A 12,453-nucleotide genomic window follows, 5' to 3' on the forward strand; every position below is an offset into this window, starting at 1 on the left:
AACACTCTAGTGAGGAATAAGGAAACAGCCTCCTTGTTTGGGTTCTATAGTGGCCAAAGGAGGACCAGTTCTAGAGACTCCGGACTACAAGTATGGTTCTTCCTGCTAACTGTGCAAATCTCCTGGAGCTTGTTAAAGAATGGGGATGTGAGCCCTCCCAGCCCTCTGCAGTTAGAACAAGAACCCCAGGTGATCCAGGACAGGACAAGGAGGGGGTCAGGGTGGGCTGGGGTAATGGATGGAGGTGTTCAGAAAGGGGAGGTGACACCCTTAGCATAGCACCAAGCTTTCTGCATTTCCTTGTGATACAGGGATTAGGAACAGCTTTAGTTCTCTCATTTTAGTTCAAAAATCACATTTAATACAACAAAGTGTTTGTTCTAAAGGAAAGCCCTGGTAACCAAGGCCACTCTAACCAAACTTTGCCAGTGATGCCTCTGGCTGTAAAGGGCCCAAGTCAGTGTATTCTCAACTTTTTCATGTGGTGACCCCAACCATAAGATTAGTTTTGATTTTATTTCATAACTGCAACTTTGCTACCCTTATGAATCGTAATGTACATTATTTGCTGTTCAGGATGTACTTTCACTGTTACAAATTGACCCACGGGCTCTCGACCCACAGGTTGAGAAATGCTGTCCTATACCAAGACGCTCAGAATCAGAGAAATTGGGGCTGGAGTAGAGTCTTCAGTCTGTCTGTCTTTCTACTTGTTTGAAGGACACTTGGGCTGATTCGATCTAGGAGCTGAGCCACAGATTTTGAGATGTGTACAGATTTATAAAAACTAAATAATCATGAAAATGTCAAGCTACCTTTCAACAGTCATCTCTTATTGTAGACCTCGCTCTGGCCCGCACAGTTTTACTTCTTTCCCTTCTAGCTGCTGCTCCCGATCTTTATGGGCAGTAGACCAGAACACCAAGCATCTTAGAACTATAAAGGTCTGAGATCTTGCCAGTGTATAAAACACAGAAGACCTGGTGTGTGGGTGCCCAGGATCCATGCCTGTACCTGGAGTAGGGTAAGTTAATAAAAACTATTGATTGAGTGAGCTCAGGGTATAGCTATTTTATTATAGGGCTTGAAATTATATCTCTACAGTGATGGACTGCCTGCATGAGGACTTTCAGAATAGAAGCAGGCTAAATTGTGCCACTATTGAGCTTCTGTCTATTTAAGTTTAAAGAATTCTCTAGAAGTTTCAGTGAAGGAAATCCTAAGGTACATGTAGGGACCTTGTTAAAAATGCAGTTTCTAATATAGAAAGTTGGGGTGGGTGGGCCTTAATAAAAAAACATTTTTTATTTCATGAGTAAGGTAGTTTTGCCTGCATGTGTGTCCATGCACCAAGTGCCCACAGAGACCAGAGGACATCAAACACACTGAAACTGGAGTTACAGATGCTTGTGAGCCGCCACAGGGGTCTTCTGCAAGGGCAGCATTTCTTGAGCTAGCTTTGTGATTTCAAAGTTATTTTATGTGGGATTCTAGTCAGTAATATTGGGCAGGGCATATTCTTGTATCTGAGGTATGTGAATATATTATACTGTGTACGTGATGTAGCAACCTATTTGAGTTATACATTCTCTAGTATTTTCAGTTGCCTCCTAAACACTAGTGAGTAGTATTTTCTGGTCAAGAATTCTTCCACTACCATTATCAAATATCAAGTTTCTGGGTAGATGTGGGTCTCTTTCTGAGCTCTGTCTGTTCTGTTGTGTTTCTATGATAAAACCACACTTGTGAATAAATCATTTATGAATTTTAAATATCAGGGAGACCTTGCCCTTTTGATTTTTTCTCCAGATCATTTTACATTGAGCCCGTGTCTCAGAAGGAATGATAAGCAAATATAAAAATACATATGAAGAGACTTCTAAAGTCTAACTGTGTGTAGCATGCTGCTAGATGTAAGTTGGGAAGACACATGGTATTAGACTAAGAATACTCTTACTATTTTCATGCTCCCACCCTCCTTTCTTCTGTCCTTTTTGCCCATGAATGTGTGTTTGCACTTTTTACATCTGTTCAATCAATCTGTAGTCACAGGACCCCGGGTGTTTCATGTTGCTGACCCCAGTACTCAGCATCCCTGCTTCCTAGCCACAGAGCTCTCATTCTTTGCAAGGGCATGACGAATATTCCTGCTCTAACTTCTTGTTCCTGGGAATGAAGGTGACTTCTCTCAATCTCTGATTAACTGGATTGATCTGGCTAAGGCAGCTCTTGCTTAGGGGTAGTCTTCTCTAGTCTATGAGGCATAAGATGGATTTTATTAGATCTAGAAAGTTCTTAGTGCTGTCTTTACATAGTCTCTTCCTCTCTTCTCTTTATGTTCCTCATTTGCAGTTCTTATAAGGAGTGTGTTGATACATCTGAGTCTACCCTCCATGTCTTAGATTTCTCCTTCTCTGTCTTTTGGTTAATACATCCCAGGAGGCATTCTTACACTGGCTCATCAGCTAGCAATTAACTCTCCAAGAGTAGTTGCTATGTGACTTATCTCAGCTAGCAATGTTTTCATTTTGGGAAAAAATATATATTTTCCACAGTTCATTCATGAGGATGAGCAAGTGGAGAATTCTGTTTTAAAATCATTGGAAGGAAAATGTAAAAATATTTTGTCTCTGGCCATGGAGACATGCATTTTTAAAAACTAAGATCTAAGGTCTGTGAACAGTAACGAAGAAGAACACTAAATTGAAAACTTTTTAAAAAGTACAGCAAGCCAGATTTTAATGTAATTTATATATTAGAAAATACACACAATATTTGTCTCTATATGAATACAGGTGACAGGCAGGGAAGATCTTAGGCAGATTATTTAAGAAAGAGGAGTGTTTGCTGGGTGGTGGTGGCACACGCCTTTAATCCCTGCACTTGGGAGGCAGAGGCAGGTGGATTTCTGAGTTAGAGGCCAGCCTGGTCTACAGAGTGAGTTCTAGGAGAGCCACCAGGGCTAGACATGGAAACCCTGTCTCAAAAAAACCAAAATTAAACAAACAAACAAACAAAAAAAAAAAAAAGAAAAGAAAAAGAAAGAGGAGTGTTGGTTAAGGCTGAGCTGGAAGTCCTGACATAGAAGCTCTGCCTGCCTGCCTGCTAAGTTTGTGCAAAGACATTTGGCATTATTAGAAGTGGTAGAGCTTCATGGCATAGCTCCCCTCAACCACTGTCAGGTGGAGGGAGCCTAAGCTGTCTGATGGGCTCCATGTTGGGACACAGTATACTCAGCCAGGCCAATGCCTCTATGTCAGCATTGCCATGGTTGGGGAGGAGGGTGGATTTCAACTCAAATTGGAATACTATACTCAAGTTTAAAGATTTTTTATTATTTTGGTTTCTTTGTGTGTATTGAATGTATGGAGTTTGTGCTATGTGCATGTAGGGCCCATGGATGTCAGAAGATAGCATCTAATCCCCTGGAAATGGAGTTATGTACAGATGGTTATGACCCATACAGGTCTGGGAACCAAATCTGTGTCTTCTGTATGAACAAGTGCTTTTAGCTACTGAGCCACATCTCCAGCCCACTTTATATATATAAAATACATACATAATATAATACATTGATATGTAATAATATAAATAAATATATACTAAGTGTATACATATGTATAGATATTAAGGATTGGAGTTGGAAAATTTTTCCTTTCACTACAAACCTACAGGCCTGTTTCTCATAACCTCCTCCTCATTTCTTTTAACCTTGTCCTTTAAGACATGGTTTTGGTAAGTTGTCCAGACTGGCCTTGAACTCTCTCTCTGCAACCAAGGCAGGCCTTGAATTTTAATTCTCCTACCTCAGTCTCCCAAATAGCTGATATTATATATTCTTGCACTAGAACCAACCCAGTTTATCTCCTGTGACCCAAGATTCTTCTTCAGAATCTTATAGCTGTCTAATGACCCAGCATGTTAGTAAGATGTGACATATGCACACAGCGTGGCACCCAGCACAGCTAAGCACATCTACATGGTAGTGTGAGTCTGGGCGAGCTCAAAATTGGTTCTAGTGAGAGAAATCCAGAGGCAGAGAGAGTGTCTGTAGCATGAGAAGCATTGTGTGTTTGAAACTGGAATCATATAGTTATGTCAGCGGCCAAAGCTGCCCCAATATTTCTCCTGAGTTCTTGCATTAGGTTCTCTGAGCAGAATGAAATGAATGCCCCATGTGTGTGTGTGTGTGTGTCTGTGTAGGAGGACATGGGAGAATCCAGTGAAATCACGAGGAATCCAACCCCTGCCTAAACTACACATGGAAGTGGGAAGCAAATGTGAGTAAGCACCCTGAGAAACTGGTGCCTACACCCTAAGAACTGGGTGAGGAAATTAGCGTTTGTAGTTTGAGCAACCAGGTTTTGGGGGATTTCTTTTCTATTTGTGTGGTTGTGCATGCATGTAATATGTCTACACAGATTTTCTTGCTCGCTTTGTTCACACGAGCCAACAGTATTGATTTGGGAAAGCAAAGTAGATGTGCTCACAGGATCTGTCCATTGCTATTTACTTCAAAGATGCTTAATGTTAAGATTAAAGACCATTAAGTGCTATTTAAAGGATGTATGTGTCAGCTACAAGAAAGGGATAGTCCATTGGTTTGAAAGACAGGAGTTGTCCTGTGATTTGGGGTGTCCCTCCAGTGAGCATTCTCAACAACCAGAAAAGCTATCAACAACAGAAGAGGCCAAGATGAGAAATAAATTATCTTTGAAAACTCAGGCCAATGACGATCTTCTTCTTCTTCTCTTCTTCTCTTCTTCTTCTTCTTCTTCTTCTTCTTCTTCATTCTTCTTATCTTCTTCTTCTTCTTCTTCTTCTTCTTTTTTTCTGACTCGTGCAGTATAAATTTTCCCAGATTGAAGAATTTCAACTCGATGTTCAGCTGTGGAGGGAAGGAGCCATTGCAGGCATGGTTCTATCGGAAGTACGTTTCTTCATATGTAGGTTGGAAAAAAGTTGACCTTCAGAGAGCCATGCAAAACAAAAATGATGGGTGTTGCTTAAAAAAAAAAAAAGCTAGATTAAAAAAGAATCCAGCTGCATTGAATATGCTATGAATAATCATTTTGTTATAATTTAAGTCTAGTCATAGACAAGCTGGTCCTGGACCTTTTCCACTCACATACCTGCGGATGACAAGGATAATTATACAAACTGACATCAGGCTTCCTGTTCCCAGGTGAGAGTCCCCTGTTAATCAGCACACAAGCTGGGGCCTTGGTGCCAGAGAGACTCACAGATAGGGACCCAGCAGGTCTTTGTTCATTTTTCAGCTTATTAATTCAATTCCCCTTGGTTGCTTTGTGATCTGTCTGGAGATGAAACAGCATTTTCATCTGAGGACAAGATGCCAGCTCACAGTGAGTTCCTGAGTCCCTGGATGCTGAAGCTGCTTGTTTTGTCTGACTCTGTGAGCTTGCTAACTTTCACACTGAAATCTCAGAGCTGCATTTTGGTGAGTTGCAGGGAATCCCACCGAAGAAGAGGTAGAGAAAAGGTGAACTCAAAACTTCTCTTGCAAAATTCACCCCTGCTTGGGAGTTTTTACCAGCTGTTTCCCTTGCATCCGTTAAGTTGTCCTGTGATCCATCTAAACTGGATGGTTTGTTTTGCTCACAATCTCTTCCTGTCCTTAGGACTGTCTTTATTCACTCCTGATACCACAGTGAGACCTTTGAAATTGTGAGTCTGGGAGGTCACTGCCCTTAGGATAAATCACAAGCTCCTGAGTGGGTTATGTAAGACTGAAGGAGACCTGGCTTCATAAGGGACTGGAGCGAGGAAGTGGGGATGGCCACTGTCCACTAAGAGCAGGAAGTTGGTGGATAGCTACACCATCCACCAGTAAGTACAGGACAGGGATGGCTGAGATGAGGGAAAATCCCAGTAAGGAAGTAGAGTCAGCAGGAAATAAAAAGCTGACAGGAAGTAGAGTCAGAGTGAAGTAAGAACTGACAGGAAGTAGAGTCAGCAGGAAGTAAAAGAACTGACAGGAAGTAGAGTCAGCAGGAAGTAATGAACTGACAGGAGTAGTCAGCTGGAAGTAAAGAACTGACAGGAAGTAGAGGTCTGGGGAAGAAACATGTCTGCTTGGGTGGGTGGGAGATGGGTGAAGAAAGGAAGAGCAGAGACCCTGCCCTGGCTTCCTCCTAGAAACTGTGTAGATGAGGTTGCCACTTCCTGTAATGGGGACACAAGAGGAAGAACTGCTTCCCTTGCCTCTCCCAATGCCCTGCCAAGCAATGGGACCTTAGAGAAAGACCATAGTAGGGTTTTAATTTTATAAATACAATGTGAAAACTTAAGAACAAAGGCCTATGGGGATTAAAATGAATAGATCATGTATTGCAAGGAGACATTGTTAAATGGGCTCAGTATCAAGATCTCAGGCCTCTCACATAAGGGGTTCTCAAACTGTGGGTTGTGAACCACTGGGAAACAAGTGAGTCTTTCATAGTGGTCCCATGTGATATATCCTGTATATTAGATGTTTACACTATGATTCTTCACTGTAGCAAAATTACAGTTATGAAGTAGCCATGAGAATAACTATGGTTTTAGGGTTGTCACAACATGAGGAGCTGTATTAGAGCTTCACAGTATTAGGAAGGTTGAGAACTACTGTCCCACATTCTGATGGTGAGGCTGGGTCATCTCTTCTATTAGCAAAGAGCTGCTGCTAGGCTGTGAGCTCCCCACACTTATGCTTTTGCAGATCTCAGGGCCAGAGAGTGTGAGACACTGATGTCCAGGAATAGGGTGCTGGCTACATGGCCAGACCTTGGGCAGAACCCTGTGCAATGGCATGTGTGTGAAGTCACAGCATGAGTGTGGTCCTTTGAATGGGAATGTCCCACATAGACTCAGATGTTGCTTGATCCTTAGTGGAACTGTTTGGAGAGGGTTAGGAGGTGGCCTTGCTGGTAGAAGTGTGTCATTGGAGGTAGGTTTTAGAGTTCCAGAAGTTCTGAGCCATTCCAGGTGACTTCCCTGTTCTCCTGCAGAGGTATGAGCTCATGGCTCTCAGCTTTCAGCTCCAGTTGCCATGCCTGCCCACTGCCACACCTCCTCAGCATGATGGTGATGGACCCTTCCCCCTCTGGAGCTGTAAGCCCCCAAATAAACTATCTTCTATGAGTTACTTTGGTCATGGGATTTATCACAGCAATAGAAAATGACTAATCCATAACTGGACCAGGTGACATGAGGCTAAGAACACTGGATGATATCTCAGAAAAGTGAATAACATGGCTACAATTCACACTGCCAAAAATGACCATGTTAAGGCAGAAAAGAGGTGTTACTGCCCTTGGGGAGCACTTGACATCCCAGAAAAAGAGCCAGGATCTGGCACTGTGATTGCTGAAAACTTACTTATTCTGTGCCAGGCTTTGATATAAATTTGTTTTTAAGTCTGACAAAAACCCTGTGAGGAGACTATCTTCATTCACATATGAAGAAATGCTGACATGTTCTGGAAGGCCAACAGCTATTCTGCAGTACAGCTAAGATGCAAAGAGACTCTACCTTTTTGTTGTTTTGTTTCTTGGCTTTTTGGGACAGGGTTTCCCAGTATAGCCCTGGCTGTCCTGGAACTTGTTCTGTAGACCAGGATGGCCTCAAACTCAGAGATTCTTCTGCCTCTGTCACCTGAGTGCTGGGATTAAAGGCAGCTTGGGTTAAAACTGCTTGTTATCCATCCCCTCCATTTAGTTTAAAAACTGCTTAAAAGGCAGTTTCAATTTACACAACAGAGGCTGATAGATAAATTGCCTTGCTCTGTGGCTGGGAGTAGGGCACAGCAGGAAGTGCCCTGGCAGGAGTTAATTGTTTCCATAAGTGGCTCTTGGAAGGGGGACAACAGTTTTTTGGTTTCTATAGTAAAGGAATTGATAGTTGTTATTCTGGTTTGACAAGTGAAAGGGTGCTTGTATTCTAAAATTACAGCTGAAAAAGTAAGAAAATTTCCTTTGGATAAAATCTATAAGAGGTGCATTCATTTTGATTTTGTTCTTAATTGATTTAAAAAGTATAAATATGTTCTATATGTCCTGGTTATATATTATTGGCCTATAAGTTATTGGGTAGGATTAAAAATTTATAATTTTAGTAATAAAAAGCTAGATTAAAACTGTTAAGTCAGGGTTGGAGTTATTCAAGAACCAGATGTATAAAGAGATCTCAGTAAGAGTTTTATCTGGGATCAAACAAGGCCCTGATGAACACTCTTCTTTGTTACACAATTGGCTTATTAGTTGATCCCTCTAAAGGAGTTTTAATACAAACCTTTGCTCACATACAATGAGCTTTAAAATTTTAGGGAGTACTTGTTACTCCAGAAAACATTCAAAGTCATTATCTTTTCAATATTTGAGATATAAGTTATATTCCTAAATAAATTGTGACACAGAAAAATTCAAATAAGAAAAGATAGTTTGCTTATTTTATCTTAATCTCACCACAAGTAGACTTAAGCCTCTGTTTAATGTTCTCAAGGGAGATACAAACCCTAATATTCCTCTATAATTAACTGATAAAAGAGAAGTAATTTTGCAGAAGGTAGAGGAAGTTGTTATTAATAGATATATAGACTGATTAGTTGTTGGCTGTTTTATAGCAGTCCTTTGATAAAAGGGATCATTAATGTAGATTCATATTTTTTTATTTACAAAGAAAGCTTTAACATCCTGTTTTGAGGCTGTTGCTGTGTTGATATAGAATTATAGGTCAAGATTACAAAGGTATTTTAAGTAAAAACTTAATGAAATATTCCTTATTCCAAATGATAATAAAATTGGCTATTAAAGAATTCTGATATTTGGCCTATTACATGACCAATTTGTAACAGTTTTCCCCCATATATACTTTTTTATTTCTTATAAATTTATACTTATAGCCCATAAAAAGTGTGATTACTGTATTAATAGACAGTCCAGCAAATGGAAAGACCATATGTATATATATATATATATATATATATATATATATATATTACATGTTTATTCTCTTGAGTTCCCCCCTGCTTCAGTACAAATAATTGAGCTATGTGCTGTAGCCACTGTTTAAAATGCTGAAAAATTAAGCTTTCAATTTGTATACTCATAGTCAGTACGTAGCTCATGGTTTATAATTGCTTGAAATTGTTCCTCTTTTAGATATTGCTAATTTTCAAATTTTACAAATACAGCTCAATTTAAGGAACATATATTTTTCCTTAATTTTCTAAGACATTTTAGAGCTTATACTGGAATGCCTGGACCCCAGAAAAATGCTATATCAGATTTGTATACCAGGCAGATTATAGGCCTTGTAGAAATAATTGGCCATACAATCTTGTTCTTTACACTAGGGTTGATATATAATGAAAGTTTATTTATCTAAGTTACTGTAGCTGTACTATAGGTCACTGTAGCTGACCTACCTTCTGTGATCCTCTGAGGCCAGAAACTGCAGTTTCTGGCACTTAGCTCCTCATCCTAAAACAGCCAAGAATTAAGTAAACAGCTTTTGTTCTCTCTCAGCAGGAACTGCTGGGCTCTAACTTATACCTGCTAGTCTGAGCCCACTTTAAAAAGTTACTATAGAGTTTATTACTAAGTGTAAAAAGTTTCCTATGAAAGCTATCTAGGAAAATAAAAAGGTTCTAAGTAAGTTCTTTTTTTTTTTTTTTTTTAGTTCTATTTTCTAAGTGGGAAAAGGTGAAGAGTTCTGTTCTATCTTTCCATTGTATTTACCTTTCATCTCATTGTCCTCAGTACTTATACATCTTTCAAAATATATGATCACACTTTACAAAGTTCATCACAAGTTCATGCCAAAAATTAAATCATAAATTGAAAGAAAATTTTACAACACACAATGTTTACATACATATCCATTAGGAGTAATTATCTGGCTAAACATCCATCACCTGTCTGACTCCACAGGTTCACTGAAGGTATAAAACTATAACTAAGTTATTAGTGAAGTTTTGTGTAGATAAGTCCAGGCAACATTTTATCTTCTGTCCTAACATTTATAATAAATTGTTAGTTCTTTTTTAATGACCTATGGCTAATTGTTTTATAACCTCTTAGAATTTTCTTTGAGTGAGAAAAAGTCTGGTTATTATCTAAGAACAATTAACTGATGACACTTGAGAGACTGACAAAGTTCTCATTACAGTTTTGACTATCAGAGAAGGGCCTAATAACAGTCCTGTTATAAAAGAGCTGAATAATCATTGATATAATTTTAAAAATTCTTATAAGATTATCATTAAGACTTAAAAGTCATCTATTTGTCTATATAACATTACCACAAGACAGTACATCTTCATGGATCTACAGAGATCTGCTTCAAAGGAGTGTGCTATTGCTTAGTGATTGCTATACATGTTTAATAAGAATACCTTGAGATAATAATTTGGTATTTCTAGAGAGTGTACAAGTCAAATTACAAAAACTTGTTCTCAGTATCCTCATTTTTTTCATAATGATGTTCATACTTGAGGACGCATACCTAATCAATTATAATAAGTGGATGTTACTCATTTTTGACTTGACAGTAATTAAAATGTGTATATGTGACTTGACACCTTTTTAGGCTTTCTAGTTGCAATTACTTTAACAAGAGAAACAATTGAAAATGTAATTAGTTATTGCCTACATTATCTTTTTATGCTTGGTGTTCCATATCAGATTAAAAAAGATGAAACTGGCTATTACAGTGAGACATTTGAGATGTTTTGTTGACAATTTAATATTACCCATATTACTGGGATTCCTTATAATCCTCAAGGACAAGGCAGTATAAAATAGATATTATGGAACTTTAAAATAATATTTTCATAACTCTTTGAGTGTGGGAGAAACAGCTACTGGTGCTTCTGCCTGGTTTTACAAAGAACTCTGAAAAATTGGCTTTTTCAAAAACAAAAGAGGGGGAGTTATACTCCCAGAAGGAGTTTCCCAGAAATACTCTCTATCATGCCTTGTTCATTCTCAATTTTCTAAATCTGGATGCTCATAAAAAATCTGCTGTTGATTGCCTCTGGCACACTGAGACCAATAAAAACAATGCCACAGTTATGTGGAAAAACCCTCTTACCTTTAAATGGAATGGCCCATTAAATTCATATGGGGCTGAGGATTGATATATCTGTTTAATACCAAAAAGGCACAGCTAGATGGCTGCCAGAAAGATTAATGATACAAATAGATACATCCACAAAGCCAGGCCCAATTATAAATAAGATGAATAACAATTAACATCAGGGAAGAGAACTCTTCCTGAGAATTCCCTTCTTTTTCCTTTCCAGATAAAAATGAGTCACCCATGGTGTTTGCTGTTAGAGGTTCTAATCCTGATGCTGGCCTCAGGACTTACACTACTTAGAATTTTGATGGGCCATTGACAAGGACATTGAACAGCTAGAGATTGACATCACTAATCTAGAGAAATCCTTCATTTCACTGTCTAAAGTGGTCCTCCTAAAACACAGAGGACTTTATTGGAATTGATTTACTCTTTTACAGCAGGAAGGACTATGTGAAGCTCTTAAAGAAGAATGTTGCTCTTACATAGATAAGACAGGCATGGTTAAAGAGAGCATGAAAAAGGTCAGAGAAGGTCTTGAGAAAAGACAGAGAGAGAGAGAGAAAAAAAAAAGAAAGATGAGAGCTGGTACAAGAATTGGTTTTCAACCTCTCCATGGCTGTCAACCCTACTTCCTTCCATTTTGGGGCCACTAATTGCATTATTTTTGCTTATTTCTTTAAGGTCCCTGGGCCTTAAACAGGCATACCAATTTTGTAAAACAACTGATAGATAATTTGGCAGCAAAACCTATTCAGGTACAGTATCATATGTTAGCTATGAGGGACCATGAGACTCAAGATGAGATTGATGTTCCATCCAGAGTGTTCTCAAAATGCATCTCCACCCAACCTAAAAGAGGGGATTTCTGTCCCTGGACCAGGCAGAGAGGGGCCACCCAGAACCCCCTCTGACTGGTGATCTAAATTCTTGCTTAGGCTGTGAGGCAAAGCACTATAAGAGAATATAAAATAAAAATTAAAAATATCTTTTTATGTTCCCTGAGGGACAAGCTTAACTGCATAGGGATTGAAGTCCAAACTATCCACTCTCCAGGAAAGAGACATCAGGATGGGTATGGCCCCCATGCCTCACTGGACAATGCCAGGAGGACCAGAGCCATTACAAGGTCCCCTTTAAATATTGGAGGTCAGGCCTCTCTCCCTGCCTTGGCAAAGATTAGAATTGTCACTGTCCCTCTATATTGAGAGAGAGGTGGAGATGTTGGGAGTAATCTTGCTTAAACGTTAAATAACTGTTAAGACAGCCATAGGCGTAAGTCAGCCATATGTGCCTCCTGACACAAAGTCTTGGCTTCTGTGGGAAAGTACTAACCCAGTTAAGAAATAATCATAAATCTTATGGACAGGT

This window comes from Arvicanthis niloticus, chromosome 23, assembly GCF_011762505.2.
Source record: "Arvicanthis niloticus isolate mArvNil1 chromosome 23, mArvNil1.pat.X, whole genome shotgun sequence".
Classification (NCBI taxonomy): Eukaryota; Metazoa; Chordata; class Mammalia; order Rodentia; family Muridae; genus Arvicanthis; species Arvicanthis niloticus.